Genomic DNA, 25,041 nt, shown 5'->3' with positions numbered 1-25,041 from the left:
TTTCTATTTCTCTCTCCTTTCCTCTCTGAAATCAATACAAATATATTTTAAAAAGAAATATCATATATATATATATATATATATATATATATATGCAATAAATACATATCTATCAATAATCACTTTAAATGTAAATAGCTGAAATACTCCAATCATAGAATAGCTGAATGGATAAGAAAAGAAGGTCCTTATATGCAGTCTTCAAGAGAGCCACCACAGAACAAAAGATACAGACTAAAAGTCAAAAGATGGAAAGAGATATTTCATGGAAATAGAAATGGGAAAAAAAAAAACCTGGGGTAGCAATATTTTTATCTGACAAAATAAACTTTAAAACCAAGAGACAAAGGACACTACATAATGATAAAGGGAGCAATCCAACAAGAGGATATAACCCTTGTAAACATTTATACACCCAACATAAGAATAATTTCATATGAAAAGCAAATCATGATAGACATAGAGGGAGAGATTGACAGTAGTACAATCATAGTGGGGGATTTTAACACTCCATTGACTTAAATGGATAAATATTTCAGACAGAAAATCAACAAAGAAACAGCAGCATTAAGTGACACACTAGATCAAATAGATTTACTTAGTATCTTCAGAGCATTACACCCCAAATCAGGATAATATGCATTCTTCCCAACTGCACATGAACATTTTCTAGGATAGTCACATGTTAGAAACAAGCCTCTAGTAAATTTATTAAGAATGGAATCATATCAAGCATCTTCTCTGACCATAATGATCTGAAAGTAGAAATCAGTCACAAGAAAAACACAAAAGATATGGAGGCTAAATAATGTGTTACTAAACAATGAATGGGTACACAATGAGATCAAGGAAGAAATCAAAAGATACCTTGAAGTAAATGAAAATGAGAGCACAACAAGCCAAAATCTATGGGACACATGGAAAGCAGTCCTAAGAGGAAAATTCATAGCATTACAGGCCTATCTCAAGAAAAAGAAAAAAAAAAGCCCAAATAAATAACCTAACTTTAACTCTTAAAGGAAGTTGAAAAAGAACAACAAACAAAGTCCAAAGTGATTAGAAGAAAGGAAATAATAAAGATTGAGTAAAAATAAACAAATTACACAAAGAAACAATGACAGACACATAGTCAGACCTCAAGGACAATTGGTTTAATGAACTAGTAAGAAGTGAGTATGGGAGAAAAAAAATGGTGGTGGAGTAAGTAGAAGCTCACAGACATGCTCCCATGACCAAACTGGAATTACAACTAAAATACAAAAACAATAAAACAAAAAACACACTGAATAATCTACTGAAGAGTATCTGGAGAGAACCCTGATAACCATGGATTGGAAGTAGAGATCACATAGAGTCTGGTAGAAAGGGCAGAGGTGTGAAAGGGCTGGCTGGACTCCCATAGACAGCAGCTGAAGTTCTGGAGAGATATTACAGATGTAGGGGGTTGCCACTGAGAACTCTGGGGCCTAATCCCCAAGATGGGCCCCCAGCAGAGAACACCATTACTGAGAAAGGTCTCCACATAACATCTAGCTGTGAAAAATATCTGGATTGCTGTCTGCCAGGGATAGACAGGTGGAAATGCAGGCACACTCTTAAAGGGAAAACACACAACATTTTGAGTGCAGCCACTCACCTTGGGCTCCAGCAGAGGAAGGGCAGAGTGGGCTGGAGCTATATAAACTTAAACCAGGGTTGGGGTTCTGGGTTAGAGCTCAGAAGGCAGACACCCTGCTTTCCTGTGTTAAGCCATTCGCTCACTCTGTGGAGGTCATATTTCTCTGGCAAATCTTTGATATCCTGCTGTTTTTGCCTGTGGGGAACACAGTTGACCCACCCTATTGGAAAATTCCTTGCTCCACCCTGTGGAATTTTTGAGGCCCATTGAGAAACTGAGAATAACAATTAGTCACCAGGCAGAAGCAATTATCCCACTCTATTGGAAAACCTCTCACCCCACCTTGTGGATGATTGCCTGAATCCAGGTCTACTCAAGACTGAATACAGACTGCAGGCAGAGGTGGTCTCTGGAGGCTTTGAGTCATTGCCTGATCTAATTAGTCAGAAACAGCTGTTTGGGTCCCTGCCCCAGACACCATCCCAGACTGCTCAGTGAGGCAAAACCAGTGTGACCCCAAGTGCCTGAAGTTGACACCTGCAGGACCAGCTCTGTGGTTGAAGGAAGTACAGCTCATAACAAGATCAAACAAGGTATGAGACCCAAGGCAGACCCAACCTATGGGCTAAGGAGTCCCCAACCACTGGACATCTGGCATGACGAAATTGGAATTGAAAAGCACTCACAGCAAGTTGGAGGAGAGATATCCTCCCACACATAGGACATCAAAAATCAAGTCCAAATTACAACAGGAGAGCCCAAAAAACACAAACAAGTGGCATTCTTAAATCATCCAGCTCAGGTGAACGAAGAGTCTACACCACTGGACACCTTAATACATTTTCTACATAAGGACATCTCACAAAGACTGGGAGGCATAGCAGTTCTATCTAACATTGAAGCAAACACAAAGAGACAGCTAAAATAGGTAGACAAAGAAACAATCCCCAAATGAGAGAAAAGAAGGAATCTCAAGGAAAAAGAACTAAATGAGATGGAGGCAAACAACCTATCAGACATAAAGTTCAAAGCAATGGTTTAAAAGATGCTTGAGGAACTAGTGCAAATTATAACAGAATGAAAAGGGAAATAGGGGCCATTAACAAGAACCAGACAGAAATGAAGAATGATATATCTGACATAAATAACACACTGGAAGAGATTAAATGTAGACTGGATGAAGCAGAGGACCGAATCAGCGATTTGGAAGACAAGGTATAAATAAATACCCAATTAGAGCAGAAAATAGAAAAATGAATTAAAATTCAAGAATATAGCTTAAGGGAGCTCTGGAACAACAAGAAATGAAACAACATCCACATTACAGGAATACAAGAAGAAGAGGATGAGCAAAGAACAGAGAACCTATTTAAAGAAATAATGAGAGAAAACTTCCCCACCTTGTAAAGGAAAATGTCACACAAGTTCAGGAGCCACAGAGAATCCCAACCAAGATAAACTCAAGGAGACCCACACCTAGACCCATCATAATTAAAATGGCAGATGTTAAAGACAAAGAAAAAATCTTAAGGGCAGAGAGAGAGAGAGAGAGAGAGAGAGAGAGAGAGAGAGAGGAACTTGCATACAAAGGAGTTCCCATTATAATGTCAACTGAGAAAAACTTCAGGCCAAAAGGGAGTGGCATGAAGTACTCAAAGTAATTAAACCAAGAGCCTAAATCCAAGACTTATATATCCAGTGAGGATATCACTTAAAATTAAAGATGAAATAAAAAGCTTTCCAGACCAAAAAAAAAAAAAGTTTAAAGGAGTACATTACCATCAAACCAGCAATGTAAGAAATGTTAAAGGGAATGCTTTAAGAAGAAAAGGAGAGAGAGAGGATCATATGCATAAAGAAAATAAAAATGGTAATAAATAAATACCTATCAATAATAACCTTATGGGGGATAAGGACACATATGTAATACATTAATCAATAAATAAATTTTAAAAGTAATAATAGTAACCTTAAATATAAATAGATAAAATGCTCCAGTCAAAAGACACAGACAGGGTGACTGAATGGATATGAAAACATGACCCATATATATGCTGTCTACAAGAGAACCACCTCAGAACAAAAGATGCACACAGACTGAGAGTGAAGGGAAGGAAAAATATATTCCATGAAAATGGAAAGGAAAAAATATCTGGAGTAGCAATACTTATATTATGCAAAATGACTTCAAAACAAAGGCCATAGCTGGCTTGGCTCAATGGATAGAGTGTTGGCCTGTGGACTGAAAGGTCCCGGGTTCGATTCTGATCAAGGGTTACATGCCCGGGTTGTGGGGTCGATACCCAATGTGGGGCAGGAGGCAGCTGATCAATGATTCTCTCTCATCATTGATGTTTCTATCTCTCTCCTTCTCCCTTCCTCTCTGAAATCAATAAAAATATATTTTTTAAAAAAGGCCATAACAAGAGACAAAGAAGGCCACGTCAAAATACTAAAGGGAATGATTCAACAAGAAAATATAACTCTTGTAAACATGTAGGCACCAAATATATGAGCACCCAAGTACATTAAAAGGCCATAACAAGAGACAAAGAAGGCCACGTCAAAATACTAAAGGGAATGATTCAACAAGAAAATATAACTCTTGTAAACATGTAGGCACCAAATATATGAGCACCCAAGTACATTAAAAAGCTCTTGATAGACTTTAAGGAAGAGATTGACAGCAATACAGTCATAATGGGGGACTTTAACATCCCACTGACATCACTGAATAGATCTTCCAGACAAAAAATTAACAAGAAAACAGAGATCTTAAATGACACATTAGATCAGATGGATCTAACCGATATTTACAGAACATTTCACTCCAAAGCAACAGAATACACATTCTGCTCAAGTGCACATAGAACATTTTGAAAGATAGACCACATGTTAGGGCATAAAACAAGTCTACACAAATTCAAGAAGATTGATATAATACCAAGCATCTTCTCAAATCACAATGATGTGAAATTAGAAATCGACTACAATAAAATAAAATAAAATAAACACCTAAAACACTCAGATACATGCAGGCAAAATAGCATGTTATTAAACAATGAATATGTTACCAATGAGATCTAGCAAGAAATTAAAAACTTTTGGGAAACAAATGAAAATGAGCACACAACCACACAAAACGTATGGGACATGGCAAAAGCAGTCCTGAGAGGGAAAGTCATAGCACTACAGGCTAATCAAGAAACAAGAAAAAGGACTAATAAACTATCTAACCCTACAACTAAATGAATTACAAAGAGAACAGCAAGAAAAGTCCAGAGGAATTAGAAGGAAGGAAATAAAAATAATAAAGATCAGAGTGAAAATCAATGACAGAGAAAAAAAACAGTACAAAAAATCAATAGTTCCAAGATAAACAAGATTAATGAACCCCTAACCAGATTCACCAAGAAACAAAGAGAGAGAACCTCAATAAATAAAATCAGAAATGAAAGGGGTGATATAACGATGGACACCACAGAAATACAAAGGATAATAAGCAAATACTATGAAAACTATATACCAACAAAAAGGACAACCTGGGTGAATGGACAAATTCCAAGAAACATACAATCTTCCAAAAATCTATCAGGGAGAATAAAAAAAAACCTGAGTAGGGCAATAACAACTGATGAAATTGAAGCAGTAATTTAAAAACGTCCAGAAAACAAAAGTCCTGGACCAGATGGATTTACAGGTGAATTTTACCAAACATAGAAAAATGAACACCAATCCTCCTCAAACGATTCCAAAATTTCAAGAGGAAGGAACATTTCAAAGCTCTTTTCACAAAGCCAGCATTATTCTAAATCCAAAGCTAGATAAAGACACTACAAAGAAAGAAAATTACAGGTTAATATCCCTGACGAACACAAATGCTAAAATCCTCAACAAAATATTACCAAATCGCAACCAGCAACATATTAAAAAGATTATACATCATAATCAAGTGGCATTCATTCCAGGGATGCAAGGCTGGTACAATATTCTCAAATCAATAAATGTGATACATCATATTGACAGATTGAAGACAAAAATCACATTATCTTATGGATAGATGCAAAAAACAGCATTTGACAAAATCCAACATCCTTGTTTATAAAAACTCTCAGTAAAGTGGGATTAGAGGGATCATACCTCAACATAATAAAGGCCATATATGGCAAACCTACAGCTAACATAATACGCAATGGGCAAAAACTAAATATGTTTCCCTTAAGAGCAGAAAGAAGACTAGGACATCCACTTTCACGACTTTTATTCAACATAATACTTAAAGTCCTAGCCATATCCATCAGAAAAGAAAAGATAGAAGGCATTCAAATTGGAAAAGAGGAAGTAAAACTGTCATTATTCACAGATGACATGATATTATACATAGAAAACCCTAAAGCAGTGATGGCGAACCTATGGCACACGTGTCAGCACTGACACGTGTAGCCATTCATGATTAGACTCTAACTCCAACACTCTAGTCACAAATGTTTCATCTTCAGGAGCAGCAAATGTTTCATCCTCGGCATGCGGCCGCCTCAGCAGCCACGTGTCATCAGAAATGGCTACGTGTGTCAGTGCTGACACGTGTGTCATAGGTTCGCCATCACTGCCCTAAAGACTGTACCAGGAAACAACTAGACTTAATAAATGAATCAGCAAGGTAGCAGGATACAAAATCAACATCCGTAAATCAATGGTATTTTTATACACCAATACTGTATGCTCAGAAAGAAAACTAAAAAAGCAATCCCATTTACCATTGCAAAAAAAAAAAAAAAAAATAAGATACCTAGGAATAAACTAAACCAAGGAGGTAAAAGAACTGTACTTGGAAAACGTTAGGACATCAAAAAAAGAAATAGAGGAAGATACAAACAAATGAAAATGTATACCATGTTCATGTATTGGAAGAATTAACAGCTTTAAAACATCTATACTACAGAAAGCAATCTACAGATTCAATGCAATCCCTATTAAAATACCAATGTCATACATCACAGAGTATAACAAATACTCCAAAGATTTATATCCTATCTAATAAAATAGTAATATGCAAATTGACCATCACTCCAACACACAAGATGGCTGTCCCCATGTGGTCAAAGATGGCTGCCCCCATGTGGACACAAGATGACCACCACTAGATGGCCAGCAGGGGAGGAAAGTTGGGAGGGACCAGGCCTGCAAGGGAGGGCAGTTGGGGGTGATCAAGCCTGCAGGGGAGGGCGGTCAGGGGTGACCAGGCCGGCAGAGGAGGGAAGTTGGGGGTGACAGGGCCTGCAGGGAAGGGCAATTGTGGGGGACCCAAGCCTGCAGAGAAGGGCAGTTAGGGGAAAACAGGCTTGCAGGGGAGCAGGTAGGCATCAATCAGCCTGGCAGGGGTGTGGTTAGGGGGTGATCATGCTGGCAGGCAGAAGCTGTTAGGGGCAATCAGGAAGGCAGGCAGGCGAGGAATTGGGAGCCAGCAGTCCTGGATTGTGAGAGGGATGTCTGGATTGGGCCTAAATGGGCCGTCAGACATCCCTCAAGGGGTCCCAGATTGGAGAGGGTGCAGGTTGGGCAGAGGGACACACACCCCCATGCACGAATTTCGTGCACAGGGCCTCTAGTAAAAAAATAAGATCCCAAATAGCTGCAGCAATCTTGAGAAAAAAGAATAAAGTAGGAGGGATGACAATACTGGATATCAAACTATACTACAAAGCCATTATAACCAAAACAGCCTGGTATTGGCACAAGAACAGGCACATAGACCAATGGGTCAGAACAGAGACCCCAGAAATAGACCTACACCATTATGGTCAATTAGTATTTGACAAAGGAGGAAAAAACATACAACATAAATACCCACAAATCAGTTTAATTTTTATACATTAATAATGAACTATCAGAAAGGTAAACTAAGAAAACAACTTCACTCACAGTTGCTTTAAAAAGAATAAAATACATAGAAATAAATTTAACCAAAGATGTAAAACATCTGTACTTAGAAAATTACAAGACACTGAAAAAAGAATTTGAAGAAGATATAAATAAGTGGAAGCATACAGTATATTGCATTCATGGATAGGAAGAATTAACATCACTAAAATGTCCAAACCACTCAAAGCAATCTACATATTCAAGGCAATTCCTATCAAGATACTAATGATGTATTTAACAGAACTGGAACAAATATTCCAAAAATTTGTATGGAACCACAAAAGACCCCAAATAACAAAAGCAATCTTGAGAAAGAAGAACAAAGTTGGATAATTCATGCTCCCTAGTATTTAACTACACAACAAGGCCATAGTAATCAAAACAGCTTGGTACAGGCATAAAAACAGACTTATAGATCAATGGAACAGAATAGAGAGCCCATAAATAAACCCACACCTTTATAATCAATTAATATTTAACAAAGGAGACAAAAACATACAATGGGCTAAAGATAGTCTATTCAATAAAGTGTGTTGGGAAAATTGGATAGATACGTTCAAGAAATGAAACTAGACCACCTTCATACACCACACAGAAGACTAAACTCAAAATGGATTAAAGACTTAATGAGACTACATCAAACTAAAAAGTTTTTACACAGCAAAGGAAACCATCAACAAAATGAAAAGACAACCCAGTGAATGGGAGAATATATTCACCAATGATACATCTGATAAGGGGTTAATATCTAAAATTTGTAAAGAACTCAAACAACTGAACACCAACAAAAAACAACAAACAATCAAATTTTAAAATTGGCAAAGCATGTGAATAGACACTTTTTGAAAGAGGACATGCTGATGGCCAATGAACACATGAAAAGATGCTCAGTGCCACTAATCATCAGAGAAATGAAAATTAAAACCTCAATAGATGACTAGCCAATGTGGCATAGAAATTGAGCATCCACCCACAAACTAGGAGGTCATGGTTCAATTCCCATTCAGGGAACATGCACAGATTTCAGGCTTGATCCCCATTGGGGATCATGCATGAGACAGCTGATCAATGATTCTCTCCCTTCCTCTCTGAAATCAATAAAAATCCTCTCTAATAAAAGAGTAATATGCAAATTAACCATGACTCCGCTACATAAGCCACACCCACCAGCCAATCAGGGTGAGTATGCAAATTAACCCCAACCAAGATGGCTACCAGAAGGGAGGCTTGGGTTTCCCCGGCAACAGAGGAAGCCAAGCTTTCCACACACTCTGGCGGGCCCAGGCCTCCACTCAAGGATACAAAGTTTCAATTATAGAAGGTAAACAAATCCAAACAGAAATGGCGGCAGCCACAGATCGAGCAGGAGGCTTGACTCCGCTCCAGGCTACAAGGTTTCAATTGTAGAAGGTAAATAAATTCCAGATACCAGGGCCTCTGCTTGGGTCGCCAGGGGTGTGGCTGGCCTGCAAACCACCACAGGCCCCTTGCCCAGGCCTCTCCATGCCCCAAGGGAACCCCACCCTGACCCAGGACACCCTTCAGGGCAAACCAGCTGGTCCCCACCCTGGACCAGGCCTCTATCCTATCTAATAAAAGAGTAATATGCAGATTGACCATCACTCCAACACACAAGATCAAGATAGCTGCCCCTATGTGGTCAAAGATCCTGCCCCCATGTGGACACAAGATGGCCACCACAAGATGGCCAGCAGGGGAGGGCAGTTGGGAGGGTCCAGGCCTGCAAGGGAAGGCAGTTGAGAGGGACCAGGCCTGCAAGGGAGGGCAGTTGGAGGCAATCAACCCTGCAGAGGAGGGCAGTTAGGGGTGACCAGGCTGGCAGAGGAGAAAAGTTGGGGGCAAACAGGCTGGCAGGGGAGCAGTTAGATGTCAATCAGGCTGGCATGGGAGTGGTTAGGGGGTGATCAGGCTGGCAGGCAGAAGCAGTTAGGAGAAATCAGGAAGGCAGGCAGGCGAGCAGTTGGGAGCCAGCAGTCCTGGATTTTCAGAGGAATGTCCGGTGGGATTGGGCCTAAACGGGCAGTCGGACATCCCTCGAGGGGTCCCAGATTGGACAGGATGAAAGCTGGGCTGAGGGACACTCCCTTGCCCCCGTGCATGAATTTCGTGCACCGGGCCTCTAGTATATTTTATAAAACACAATGACATATCACCTCAGATCTATCATCACAAACAAGTGTTGGCAAGGATGTGGATAAAGGAGAACCCTCATACACTGTTGGTGGGAATGCTGATTGGTGCAGCCACTATGGAAAGAAGTATGGAGACACCTCAAAAAATAAAAAATGGAACTGCCTTATGACCCAGTAATTCCACTTCTGGGAATTTATCTGAAGAAACCCAAAACACTAATTTGAAAAAATATATGGACCCTTATGTTCATCGAAGCATTATTTACAATCCCAATATTTGGAAGTAGCACAAGTGTTCATCAGTAGATGATTGAATAAAAAAGCTGTGGCACATTTACAAAATGGAATACTACTCAGCCATAAAAAAACAAGAAAATTTTACCCTTTGTGACAACATGGATGGACCTGGAGAACATTATGCTAAGTGAAATAAGCCAGTCAGAGAAAGACAAGTATCATATTATTTCACTCATATGTTCAATCTAATGAACAAACTGAACTAACAAGCAAAATAGAGACAGACTCATAGATAGAGAACAGGCTGACAGCTCTGGAGGAGGTGGAGGATGGAAGGATGAAGCAAAAAAGGAAAAAAATAAATAATCTAGGGAAATGAACAACAGTTTGGTGATTGAGGAGGGTAGGGAGGTGGGTGGAGGTTGATGAAGGTATAAGGGGGATAAATAGTAATGGAAAAAAATTAATACATAAATAATGGTCATTGTTTGCTGATGACATAATACTATATATAAAGAACCTGAAATATTCCACCAAAAACTTCTAGAACTGAGAAATAAAATCAGTAAAACAGTAGGACACAAAATTAATATTCAGAAATCCATTGCATTATTATACACCAATACAAAAGTATCAGACAGAAAAATTGAGAAAACAATTCTATTTAAATTGTATTAAAAAGCACCTAGGAATAAATTTATTCAAGGAAGTAAAAGACATGTACTCAGAAAATTATGAAACACTAAAGAAAGAAATCAAAGAAGGTACAAATAAATGGAAGCATATACTGTGGTCATAGATAGGAAGAATTCATTAAAGTTATTAAAATGTGCATAATACCCAATGCAGTTTACAGATTCAATAAGATCGCTATCAAAATACCAATGACATTTTTACAAAAGTAGAATAAATAATCCTAAAATTTATATGTACCCAGAAAAAGGCTCTGAATAACCACAGCAATCTTGAGAAAGAAGAACAAAGCTGCAGGTATGTTACTTGATATAAAACTATACTACAAGCCTTTCCTTATCAAAACAGCATGGTACTGGAATAAAAATGGACACATAGATCAATGGAACACAGAAACAAATACATTTTTATATAATCAATTAATCTATGACAAAGAAGGCAACAGGGGAAAAAAGATGACCCCTGGCAGGACAGAGGTGAGGGAGAGGAAGTGAATGAGTGAGGGTATGAAAGGAGAGTGAGTGGATGTGCATGGTGTGTGTGTGAGTGAGTGAGGGACACTTAAATCTTGCAGGAGTAGAAGGAGCTGGCAGACAGCCTCTCCTTGACAAGGAGAGACTACCACCGCTGCGGGCACTCTCCAGTCAGCTGGACTCCAGCACGGAGCCCACGCCATCTTGAAGGAGAGAACAGCGTTTTTTAGGAACTCATAAGCACCTCCACCCAAATAGGCCTTGGAACTGCCCCATGACCCAGGAGCCACTCTAGCCAAAATCCTGCTACCCCAGCTACAGACCCGCAGACCCTGGGACCTCCACCTCCAAAGGTGCACCGCTCGGAAGCAGAACTCCAGATTCGCGCATATCCAGCCCCATAGGCAGCCAGGCACTCCACTCTGGATTCCCGCGTTTCCAGCCTCACAGGCATCCAGGTCATTCCACTCCTTAGGCAGTGTTTTGGAGCCTCTGAGAGCCCCTGAGGGTGTGATTCTGTACAGACAAAGGCGCTCGGCCCTGCAGTAGAAATTCTGAATTCCCTCTTCCTGGATAATTGCCCATCCCAGTGGCTCAACCGCAGTGCCAGGACCCCTCAGAGTGCATCAGAACTCTGCGCCTGGCCCGGCAAGCACACCTCCTCAGATGTGAAGTTCCAATAGTCAGGCACCCTGAGCCCATCTACCCACAGGGCCCTAGTGGGAGCCACGGTGAGCTCTCCTTGGGTGCGATCTTGAACAAGCAGGGGGAGCACAGTAGAAGATTTGAATTCACTTAGCCTGGATACCAGCCCACAGGCACCTCAATTGCGCGGCTACACTGCCAGGGCCCTTCAGAGTGCTTCAGTGTGCCTTGCTGGCAAACGTACCACAGGTGCTCCTGTGAGGCACCGCTGGGAGTAAGAACCTATCCACCACAGGTGCAACAGCAAAAGGTGGGTCTGCCCACCCATGACTGCAGAACTCTGGGCACCACAGGCATGCCTTTCCAAAGAGCAGACCCCCTGAGCACCATCACCCTAAAAGACGGTTCCTGAGGGCCACTGTGAGTCCCTGCTGGGCACGCGTGATTACAATTAAGGGTGCAAGACAGCAAAAATTGGGACACTCCTCTCCACAGCGGCTGACTTTTAGACACCGCAGTTGTGCCTCTCAAGCTCGCAGGCCTACATCAAGAGAACCCAAATAGCTCAAGTAGGGAGATACACTAGATTAACAAGCCCAGGAGAACTTAGAGATTATGCCAGTAGCACCATCCCAAAAAGAACCTGGGGAGCAAAGCAATTGGATCTACAATTAAAACATTACAGGAAAAGATGGAAGAAAAAAAGCAATCCCCAAAGGAAAGAAAAAGAGGAATCACCAGAAAGGGAGTTAAATGAATTCGAGACTAGTAGCTTATCAGAGATAGAATTCAGAGGAATGGTTATAAGGATGTTTAAATTACTGGATGACAAATACACACAGCTCAATGAGAACTATAAGGAGCTGAATGAGAATGTCACCAACATGAAAAGAAACCAAGAGGAGATGAAGAACGACATAGCTACAATAAAGAACACAATGAAGGCTTAAACAGTAGACTAAAAGAGGCTGAGGACCGCATCAGCGAATTAGAAGACAAGATAGGAAAAAACACACAAACACAGCAGCAACTGGAAAGAAGACTTGAAAAGCAAGAGGAGAGCCTAAGGGAGCTTTGGGACAACACAAAACGAAACAACATTTACTTAGTAGGGATACCAGAAGGAGAGGGAGAGAAACAAGGAATAGAAAACCTGTTTGAAGAAATAATGACAGAAAACTTCCCTGATATTGGCAAGAAAAAAACTATGCAAGTCCAAGAAGTACATAGAGTACCAAATAAGTTGAACCCAAAAAGACCGACACCAAAACACATCATAATTAAATTGGCAAACACCAAAGAAAAAGTAAGAATCTTAAAGGCTGCCAGAGAGAGACAGCAAATTACTCACAAGGGATCTCCTATTAGAATACCAACTGATTTATCAACATAAACACACCAGGACAGAAGGGAATGGAATGAAATACACAAAGTGATGCAAAGCAAGGGACTGAATCCAAGAATACTATATTGAGCAAGGCTATCATTCAAAATTGAAGGTGGAATCAGGAGTTTCACAGACAAAAAAGGACTAAGAGAGTTTATCACTACCAAGCCAGCAATGCAAGAAATGCTAAAGGGACTGCTGTAAAAAGAAGAAAGAGAAAGGCAAGAAGAAACACAAACACTAAGGAAAAACATGACAACAAACATGTACTGGTCAATAATAACATTAAACATAAATGGATTAAATGCACCAATCAAAAGACATAGAGTAATTGAATGAATAAGCAAACATGACCCATATATTTGCTGTCTACAAGAAACCCACCTAAGAGCAAAGGATCCACACAGACTGAGAGTGAAGGGATGGAAAAACATTTTTCAGGCAAATGGAAATAAGAAAAAAGCTGGGGTTGCAATACTTATATCTGATAAAATAGACCTCAAAGTAAAGGCCATAATAAGAGATAAGGAAGGCCACTACATAATACTAAAGGGAGCAATCCAACAAGAAGAAATAACTCTGGTAAACATATATGCACCCAATGCAGGAGTACCCAAATACATAAAAAAAAAACCTCCTGGAAGATATCAAGGGAGAGATCGACATCAATACAATCATAGTAGGAGACTTTAATACACCACTGACATCACTGGATAAATCCTCTAGACAAAAAAAATCAGCAAAGAAACAGCAATTCTAAATGACACACTAGATCAGATGGACCTAATTGACATCTTCAGAGCATTTCACCCCAAAGCCACGGAATATATGTTCTTCTCAAGTGCACATGGGACATTTTCAAAAATAGACCACATATTGGTTCACAAGCAAAGTCTTCCCAAATTCAAAAAGATTGAAATCATATAAAGCATTTTCTCAGACCACAACGGCATATTGAAAATAAACTACAATAAAAACATTCCAAAAAATTCAAACACTTGGAAGCTGAATAGCATGCTACTAAACAATGATTGGGTTATCAGTGAGATCAAAGAAGAAATTAAAAAACATCCTGGAGACTAATGACAATAAAAACACAACAATGCAAATCCTATGGGACACAATGAAAGCAGTCCTGAGAAGGAAGTATATAGCTCTACAGGCCTACCTCAAAAAAAACAAGAAAAAATGGTAATAAATCATCTAACTCAACAACTCAACGAATTAGAAAGAGAGCAACAAGAAAAGCCCACAGAAGCAGAAGGAAGGAAATAATAAAGATCAGAGCATAAATTAATGACAAGAGACAAAAAAATAAAAACAATACAAAAGGTCAACAAAACCAAGAGCTGGTTCTTTGAAAAAATAAACAAGATTGATGAATCTCTAGCCATGCTCACCAAGAAGCAAAGAGAGAGGATCCAAATAAACAAAATCAGAAATGAAAGAGGATAAATAACAACAGACCCCACAGAATTACAAAGGATATTTAAAAAATACTATGAAAAACTCTATTCTAACAAAGTAGACAACCTGGAGGAAATGGACACATTCATAGAAAAATAAAACCTTCCAAAACTTCGGAAGATTCTAAAAATCTTGATAGGCTGATAACTATGGAAGAAATTGAAGCAGTCATCAAAAAGCTTCCAGAAAACAAAAGCCCGGGGCCAGATGGCTTCACAGGGGAATTTTACCAAACATTCAAGAAGAACTAAAACCTATCCTCCTCAGACTATTCCAAAAAATTCAAGAGGAAGGAACACTTCCAAGCTCCTTCTATGAAGCCAGCATCACCCTAATACCAAAACCAGATAAAGATAACACAATGAAAGAGAATTACAGGCCAATATCCCTCATGAACATAGATGCCAAAATCCTCAAAAAAATTCTAGCAAATTGGATCCAGTATTACATCAGAAAGATCATAAACCATGACCAAGTAGGATTTATCCCGGGGATACAAGGATGGTACAATATTCGCAAATCAATAAACATGATACATCACATAAAGAAATTGAGAGATAAAAATCATATAGTCATATCAATTGATGCAGAAAAAGCATTTGACAAAATCCAACGCCCTTTCTTGATAAAAACTATCAGCAAGGTGGGAATAGAAGGATCATACCTCAACATAATAAAAGCCATAAATGACAAACCTACAGCCAAATCATACTCAATGGGCAAAAACTAAAACTATTTCCTCTAAGAACAAGAACAAGACCGGGATGCCCACTTTCACCACTCCTGTTCAACATAGTGCTGGAAGTACTAGCCATTGCGATCAGACAAAAAGAAGAAATAAAAGGCATCCATATTGGAAAAGAAGAAGTAAAACTGTCCCTATTCATAGATGACAGGTACTGTACATAGAAAACCCTAAAGACTCCATCAAAAAATTATTAGACTTAAATGAATTCGGCAAGGTAGCAGGATACAAAATTAACGCCAAGAAATCTATGGCATTTCTATACACCAATAGTGAACTTACAGAAAGAGAAACTAAAAAGGCAATCCCATTTACCATCGCACCAAAAAAATTAAGATACCTAGGAATAAACTTAACTAAGGAGGTAAAAGTCCTATACTTGGAAAACTACATGACACTGAAAAAAGAGAGAGGAAGAAATAAACAGATGGAAGAACATACTATGTTCATGGATTGGTAGAATCAACATCATTAAAATGTCCATAATACCCAAAGCAATCTATAAATTCAATGCACTTCCCATTAAAATACCAACTGCATATTTCACAGACCTAGAACGAACCTTCAAAAAATTCATCTGGAATAAAAAAAGACCCCAAATAGCTGCAGCAATCCTGAGAAAGAAGAACAAAGTAGGGGAGATATCAATACCAGATATCAAGCTGTATTACAAAGCTACTGTTCTTAAAACAGCCTGATACTGGCACAAGAACAGGCATATAGATCAATGGAATAGAATAGAGAACCCAGAAATTGTCCCAAACCACTATGCCCAATTAATACTTAAGAAAAAAGGCATGAACATACAATGGAGTCAAGACAGTCTCTTCAACAAATGGTGTTGGGAAAATTGGACAGATACATGCAAATAAATGAAACTAGATCACCAACTTTCACCAAACACAAAAATAAACTCAAAATGGATTAAGGACTTAAACATAAGACAGGAAACCATAAAAATACTAGAGGAATCCACAGGCAGCAAAATTTCAGACATATGCCAAAGGAACTTCTTCACTGATACTGCTCCTAGGGCAATGGAAACTAAAGATAAAATAAACTAATGGGACTACATCAAAATAAAAAGCTTTTGCACAGCAAAGGAAACCATCAATAAAACAACAAGAAAGCCCACTGCATGGGAGAACATATTTGCCAATGATATCAACGATAAGGGTTTAATCTCCAACATTTACAGAGAACTGATACAACTTAACAAAAAGAAGATAAACAACCCAATCAAAAAATGGGCAACTGATCTAAATAGACACTTTTCAAAAGAAGACAGAAGGAAGGCCAAGAGACATATGAAAACCTGCTCAAAGTCACTAATCATCAGAGAGATGCAAATCAAAACAACAATGCAGTACCATCTTACACCTGTCAGAATGGTTATCATCAACAAATCAACAAACGACAAGTGTTGGCGAGGATGCAGAGAAAAAGGAACTCTTTTGCACTGCTGGTGGGAATGCAGACTGGTGCAGCCACTGTGGAGAACAGTATGGAGTTTCCTCAAAAAACTAAAAATGGAACTCCCATTTGACCCAGTGATCCCACTCCTAGGAATATATCCCAAGAAACTAGAAACACAAATCAGAAAGGATATATGCCCCCCTATTTTCATAGCAGCACAATTCACCATAGCTAAGATTTGGAAACAGCCTAAGTGCCCATCAGCAGATGAGTGGATTAAAAAACTGTGGTACATTTACACAATGGAATACTACACTGCGGTAAAAAACAAGGAGTTCCTACCATTTGCAACAACATGGATGGAGATGGAGAGCATTATGTTAAGTGAAATAAGCCAGGCAGAGAACGATAAATATCACATGATCTCACTCATTTGTGGAATATAATGAATGGCATAGACTGATGAACAAGAACAGATCCAGAGACTGAGAAACATCGATCAGAACCTCAAACCTCAGGGAAGGAGGAGGTCGGTGGGAGTAAGGGGGAGAGATCAACCAAGGGACTTGTGTGCATGCATATGAGCCTAATCAATGGACAAAGACAACAGGGGGGTGGGGCATGAGTGGGGGTGGGGAGCAATGGGGGAATAAGGACACATATGTAAAAATAATAATAATAATAATAATAATAATAATAATAATAATAATAAAATAAAAAGAAATTGTGAGGTAACCAGAACCCCAAGAACGCCTGAGAACGTCTTTCTTGCCATGCTAGCAGTCATCAGCTGTATGGTAATATTACCTGGGGCAAATGGGTATGTATTTTGGACTTATGTTCCTGACCCTTCATGGGTAAGAGCCCTTACGTGGGCTGATCCCCCGCCTAATGTAGTCACCAATAATACCAAACACCTTGGTCATCCAGGAGGACCATGGGTGGGGCAAGGAAGTATAATTACACAGGGGTCACCACCCAGCTTGCCTTTTGTATGACAAAAAATAAAACCACTGCCCCTTTGTGTGTAAAATTAAAGAGAGGTTTATGGCTTGTGTGGATACCAAAGGAAGGAACTATCACTACTTGCTCCTAGGAGAGGTGTAGAAAATGTAACTAAGACCTGGTCTATACAAAAAGAAATTGACAGCCAGTTTGAAATGGAATTGCCATGGCCTAGAGCAAAGAATATCCTTACATGATATGATTCTACAATGTCATTATAATTTTTATCAGATTTGTGTTACCCCCATTACCTATAATAATACCTCACACCCTTGGGAATCAATAAAAAATCATCTTTCTGGTGCTTGGAGACAAAGGTAACACATCTCTTGATATCTTAGAATTACAACAGCATAATATACAATTATCCCAAACAAACTTACAAACTAATTTTTTTAATGTCTGGCAGCAATTTAAAAAGTTCATGAAAGGACTTAATCCCTTCCACTGTGTAGAGGGCCCCCTGGGAAGGCACCTGAGCATTCTATATTGGCCCTTCTTGCTCTTTTGGCCAAGTGGGACCCTCTTCACACAATCCAATTGCCCAAAGCTGTTGCCTGAGCTTTCTGTTCATGCTGAGGTTGAAGCCTCGTGGTGGCTGGTACCATGGATCTGTCTCTTGCCCAGTGGGATGAGCTGGGCCCTCCCTGGAGAAGAAACCTGGGTTCCCCAAGATATGTGATTAGTGCTGGGGCCCCGGCAGCAGGTGAGGGGATCTCAAGTAGGTGCTATGTGTGGAGGCCACAGGGGCAAAGGCTACCAAGGAGACAAACTGAACCTCACATCACCCTGCTTGGCCCCGGAGGATGGCTGGTTAGCCAGAGATGGGTAAGATTCCTCAGGGAAGGAACAACCTAAGACAGGCACAGTCGCAGAGGGGCCATCAGGAGAGAACTTGGGGGTCAACAGAGGTGGGGCACAGACCCTCACCTCCCCAACCTTTCAGGGGCCTGAACCCTCAACCCTTCTGAGGGAGGTCTACTGCCCCCATGTCTGCTTCACTTCCCATGCCCAGCTCAAATTGGGACCCAGGTAACAGACAGAGACTTGGCCAACAGCAGCTGCCCTCTCACTGCAACAGACTTGTTTGAGTTGTCTTGTACCCATGGTGTGGAGAAGTGGGTTTTTGATACCTAAATCCAACCTAGTACCAGGAATGCTCAGGGCCTACTCAAGAAGGCAAATAATCCTTTCCACTAATATACACAGGGTAAAATAAGATTGTTGTTAGAGTATTAAATTTGACAGTAAAATAGTTGTCAAGTTTTCAGACTAATTTAAATTGGCTAATTGAAATAAGCGAATATTCTAGAAAAATTAATTGTACTGAACAAAAAGCTGTTCCTAAAGTGTTAACTAAAATTTTTATTGGTAGTTCATCTCATGGTAAAATTATGTATCATGCAATGAACCTATGACAGTCATATTTTAGTGCAAAAAATCAAAATTTAAAAGCTATCAAGACTACATTATAAAATTTCCAAAAGCCTCCTAATATTTAAATAAAAAAAAGGGGGATAGTAGAAGAATATCATGTAAGGAAAAATATCCTGTAAGTAAATTACATCTAGAAAAATTTTACTTTAGAAAATTAACTTTCATTTGTAATGCTAATAGCAAGACATTCATGTAAAACATAGATGGTATCAAAACAAGCCAAAGGAAAATCATTTGGGCAAAAAATGAAAAAGGATCACAAGTCAAATTTATAAAAAAGATTCCTTTATTAACTTTTGGTCGAGAATATGTTTGTATATTTTCAGAAAACAACTCCAAGACCATGTGGATTCCTGCAACAGAGAGGAATTGACAGGACTGCTCCAACCATGAAGACAGAAGAGAAACAGTCCAGAGATGGAAGACACTGACGATGCCTTGCCATACTAGCAGTCAGCAGCTGTGCGTCACTGCAGGTTGCCCAGAGAGTGTTGGACCTGCATTACCACCATTTGTCCACCATCCAGAACTGAAATATCATTGCTGACATGTACACATAAGGAACTGTATGACATTGAAATTGGGACTCAAAAGAACTCTTAGCCCAGAAAGAAACTCACTACAGACTGATTCATTTGCCTTTCAGCATAACCATTATTGCTTGTCTCATTTCCGGTTCTTATAAGTGTATTTCTTGTATCACGTGATCTCACGCATCTAGGGGAAATAATGAACAACATAAACTGATGACCAAAAACAGACTTGGAGACAGGGAAGCATCGATCAGACTGTCAAACCTCAGAGGGAAGGTAGGGGAGGGTGGGGGGGAGGGGAGAGATCAACCAAAGGACTTGTATGCATGCATATAAGCCTAACCAGTGGTCACGGACAACAGGGGGGTGGGGGCTTGCGTGGGGTGGGGTTTGGGATGGGAATGGGGGGATGAGGACAAATATGTGATATCTTAATCAATAAAGAAATTTTTAAAAAATTAAAAAATAAAAGTTTAAAAAATAAATAAATAAAAATAAAAAAAAATTAAGAAGGCAAGAATCCTATATAACAAAAGCCTAATATGCAGTGTCTGATCATTCGGTCGGCCAATCAAAATATAACATGCTAATGATATGCTAAGGCCACTCAACCACTCGCTATGATGCGTACTGACAACCAGGGGGTAGATAGTTGACTGGTTGACCAGTCACTGTGATGGGCACTGACCACCAGGGGGCAAATGCTCGGACTGCTAGGTTAGCTTGCTGCTGGGGTCCGGCTGATGGGGACTGAGTGAGATGGGCCAGACACACCCTGGAGTCCTCCTGCTGTCCCTCCCCAGCTGGCCAACCTCCTGCATCCCTCCCCGGTCCTGATTATGCACCAGTGTGGTCCCTCAGCCTGGCCTGCACCCTCTCGCAATCTGGGACCCCTCGGGGGATGTCAGAGAGCCAGTTTTAGCCCAATCCTGCAGGCCAGGCCTAGGGACCCCACTTGTGCACAAATTCGAGCACCAGACCTCTAGTCCTACCTAATAATAGACAAATATGCAAATTGACCGTACCTTCACTATGCCTGCCATTGGCCAGGAGGAGTGGGGGGGGCGGGACTCAGTGTGGCCGGGGTGGCTGATTGGGCCGGCGGGACACTGAGCTCGCGTTGCCAGCAATGGCAAGCTCACGTCCCACCGGGGACCATCAAAAGCGGGGGAGCTGGGTGCCTGTCGGCTCAGGCACCAGGCCTTTTAGAAGCCTCCGCCGCACCAGAGGCTTCTGAAAGGCCTGGTGCACCAGCGGACAGGCACCCAGCTCCCCCGTGATCGAAAGCGAAAGCGTGTAGGGGACCCTACACGTGCATGATTCAATCATGCACTGGGCCTCTAGTATAAAATAAGGTAAAGACTGCCTCTCAGTAAATGGTATTGGGAAAACTGAATAGACACATGCAAAACAATAAAACTGGGTCACTTTCTTACACCATGTACAAGAACAAAATAAAAATGGATTAAGACTTAAATGTGAGACCTAAAGCTATAAAACTCTTAGAATAAGCATAGGCAGTAAACTCTTTAACACATTTCTTCATGATATTTTTTTGGATATGTCTCCTTGGACAATGGAAACAAACAAAAAACTAAACAAATGAGATCATATCAAACTATAAAGTTTTTGCATTGCAGAGGAAACGATAAACAAAATTAAAGACTACCTATGGCCCTGGCCAGTGTGGCTCAGTTGGTTGGAGTGTCATCCCATCAACTGAAAGGTCACAGGTTCAATTCCTTCTCAGGGCACATACCTAGGTTGTAAGTTTGATCACTCCATCAGAGAGCAAACAGGAGGCAATTGGTCAATGTTTCTTTCTCTTTCCCTTCCTCTCTCAAAGAAATAAACATATCCTCAGGTGAGAATTAAATAAATAAATAAATAAATAAGTAAGTAAGTAACACCCTAGTGAATAGAAGATATTTGCCAATGATATATCCAATAAGGGATTAATATCCAAAAAAATAAGGAACACATACAACTTAACACCAAAAAGACAAATGATCTGATTAAAAATGGGCAGATAACCTGAATAGACATTTCTCCAAAGAGGACATACAGATGTCCTATAACATATGAAAAGATGTTTATCACTAATCAGATAATGCAAATTAAATACACAATGAAATGTCACCCCACACTGCCTGAATGGCTATCATCAACAAATCAACAAGGAGCAAATGTGGCAAGCATGTGGAGAAAAGGGAATCCTTGTGCACTGTTGGTGGGATGGTAAATTGGTGCAACCACTGTAGAAAACAGTATGGAGGTTCCTTCAAAAATTAAAAATTAAACCATCATGTAAACCAGCAATCCCAATTCTGGGTATTTATAGAAAGAAATCCAAAACACCAATTCAAAAAGATAGATGCACCCTTAAGTACATTGCAGCATTATTTTTCAATAGCCAGGATATGGAAGCAATCTATAGTAAGTGTCCACTGGTAGATAAATGGATTAAAAGTGGTACATTTATATAATTGAATATTATTCATTTATAAATAAGTGAAATTTTGCATTGATGACAACATAAATGGAATTAGAGAGTATTATACTACTAAGTAAAATGTCAGACAGAAAAAGACAAATACCATATGATTTCAGTTATATGCAGAATCTCATGAACAAACAGAAATAAACTCATAGATATAGAGATCACATTGATGATCACCAGATGGGAGGGAGTTTGAGAGACTGGGTGAAAAAGGTGAAAGGGATTAAGACGTACAAATTGCCAATTATCAAAATAGTCATGGGAATATAAAGTACAGCATAGGGAATATAGTCAATAGTATTTTAATAACTATGCATGGTGTAGGATGGGTATTATACTTATCAGGGTGATCACTTCATGAAGTATATAAATATGTAATCACTGTGTTGTATACTTGAAATTTATATAATACTAGAGGCCTGGTGCACAAATTCATGCACCAGTGGGGTCCCTCAGCCTGGCCTGCGAGATCAGACTGAAACTGGCTCTCTGACATCTCCCAAAGGGTCCCGGATTGCAAGAGGGTGCCGGCCAGGCCGAGGGACCCCACCAGTGCACAATCAGGGCCAGGGAGGGATGCGGGAAATTAGTCAGCTGGGGAGGGACCTCAGGAGGGCTCTAGGGCATGTCGGGCCCCTCCCTCTCAGTCCTGATCAGCGGGACCCCAGCAGCAAGCTAACCTACCAGTTGGAGCATCTGCCCCCTCGTGGAAAGTGCACATCATAGAGAGCAGTTGAGTGGCCTTAGCATATCATTAGCATATTTTGATTTGATTGGTTGAAGAGATGGCCGGATGACCCTACACTTAGGATATTAGGCTTTTATTATGTAGGATTATATGTCAACTGTATTTGAAAAAAAAATATTTTTAAAAATACAAGGGAAAAATGATCTGGTAAAGGTGGACTGTAGTATTGGTAAGCTACTGCCACAGATATATAAAGCTGCAACCAGGCCTTCTAGATCTTGATGTTGATCCAGATAAGACAGTTCCTACCATCACCTGGCATGACAAATTGGCACCATATGCTGCCAGAGTACTGACCTGGGAGCTAGATTTGGAAGGCTATGTGCACTGCTTCTCTGCCCCACCTCTACATGGAGGAAATTCATTTGGCTGATTTTTTAGAAACACTCTCTAGGAGAAATGTGAAGTAGGTTTCTAATCTTGCTCTGCTTAGACATAAATTAAGATCTTGTTTGTTCAGAATGACTACTGCCACATCCTGCCAGAAACTCCACTGTGCTCTCTGTGTGTGCAACCTCTATTCATTAGGTTATTTTTTTTGGCCAGGAGCTCACACTGTGCTTTGTTCTCATTGCTCTGCCACTCCCATGGACTGGCTGCCCAGAAAACCAGACAGTGACCCCTGATTCACTCTTCCACCAATTCTATTCATATATCCTCATTGTCTTTGGATGATGTGATTAAGAACCTCAAAGCAGATGCTAAAACCCTTGTGTACTAATCCAGAATTACAAGCTCCTCCCAGGCCCTAGAGACAGGAAATCCAGCTGCAAGGCCTCTTCTCCTGTCCCACCCAAAATGGCAGTACAGTTGGAGACATGGAACTCTGAAACAGTGGCTCTCCTAGACTGCTTTGAACAACAGTAAGTTCTGACCCTATTTTGGGCAGAGCAAAAAATTGTCTACAAGGGATATGGAGGGGAACTAAAAGGTTTCTCTATCTCAAAACATCTTTATTCACGCACCTACACTCCAGTACATTTTGAGTCATTCCTTTAGGTTAAGCAACTATGCTGTCAAAAGGGCCCCAGAAGCAAAATGATATAGGGAAGGGACCCCCAACTCGGTATAAGATTACCTAGATTCTAGCCCTATTTCTGCTATATGATCTTGGACAAGTCCCTTTCCTTTTCTGGTCCTCAATTTCCTCAATATACTACATAAAGGGGGATTGGATGAGGTCATCCCTTAGGCCACTTCTGACCATAACATTCTATATTAGGTTGACTCAAATTTAAGATCAAATGTCACTTTGCCCAGGCTACCATTACATTGCTAGTATTTAGTGATACATTTGTTTGAATTGACTAGATATATCACTGAAAAAAGAAAGAGCTAGGGACATGGATAGGTCACATAGATGTCCAAAAGATACAGAAATCATTCATGAAAACAAATCCTTATAGAACAACCAGAGATTAAAGAGTTATCCTCCTTTCTTCCCTAGTTGCCTCATCCCCACCTCACTCCCTTCTACTCCCCACCAATGACTATCTGGGTTGGAAGAAGTTAACATCCAGGAATAAGGTAGAGAAACACACTTGGAAAGATGGTAAGGACCTTCCAGGTTGAGGAAATAAGACAAAATCCTAGATTTACTGTTTCCTATGAGCCCCAGATTAAGGCCCCAGATACAGCAGCCTCAGGGTGCTATACATTGGAGGAACAGAAGGTGGCCTTCCCAAAAGGGAGGTAAGGTATGTTTCCAGAGGCCTAGGAAAGCAACCAATATGTGGTCTCTTTTCTCAAAGAGGAGAGAAATGTGAGAGCCTGGAATCCCAGATACACTACACTAGTTTCCTATGATACCCTAGAGATGGGTTTTATAATGATAATTGTAGCTAACATGTAATAGCACTATGTGCCAAGTAATATATGAACTGCTTCATATAAATTTAAACAATTAATTCTTATAACAATTCTATAAGGCAAGTATTATCCCTGTTTTATAGATGAGGGTACTGAAGCACAGAGAGGTTAAGTAATTTCCTTAAGGTCACACAGTGAAGAAGGAGTAGGTCCAGGATACCAATCCAGACAGTCTGGCTCCGTATCTTATGTT

This window comes from Eptesicus fuscus, chromosome 1, assembly GCF_027574615.1.
Source record: "Eptesicus fuscus isolate TK198812 chromosome 1, DD_ASM_mEF_20220401, whole genome shotgun sequence".
Taxonomy (NCBI): domain Eukaryota; kingdom Metazoa; phylum Chordata; class Mammalia; order Chiroptera; family Vespertilionidae; genus Eptesicus; species Eptesicus fuscus.
The sequence above is the reverse complement of the archived record's forward strand: the minus strand, read 5'-3'. Positions refer to the sequence as shown.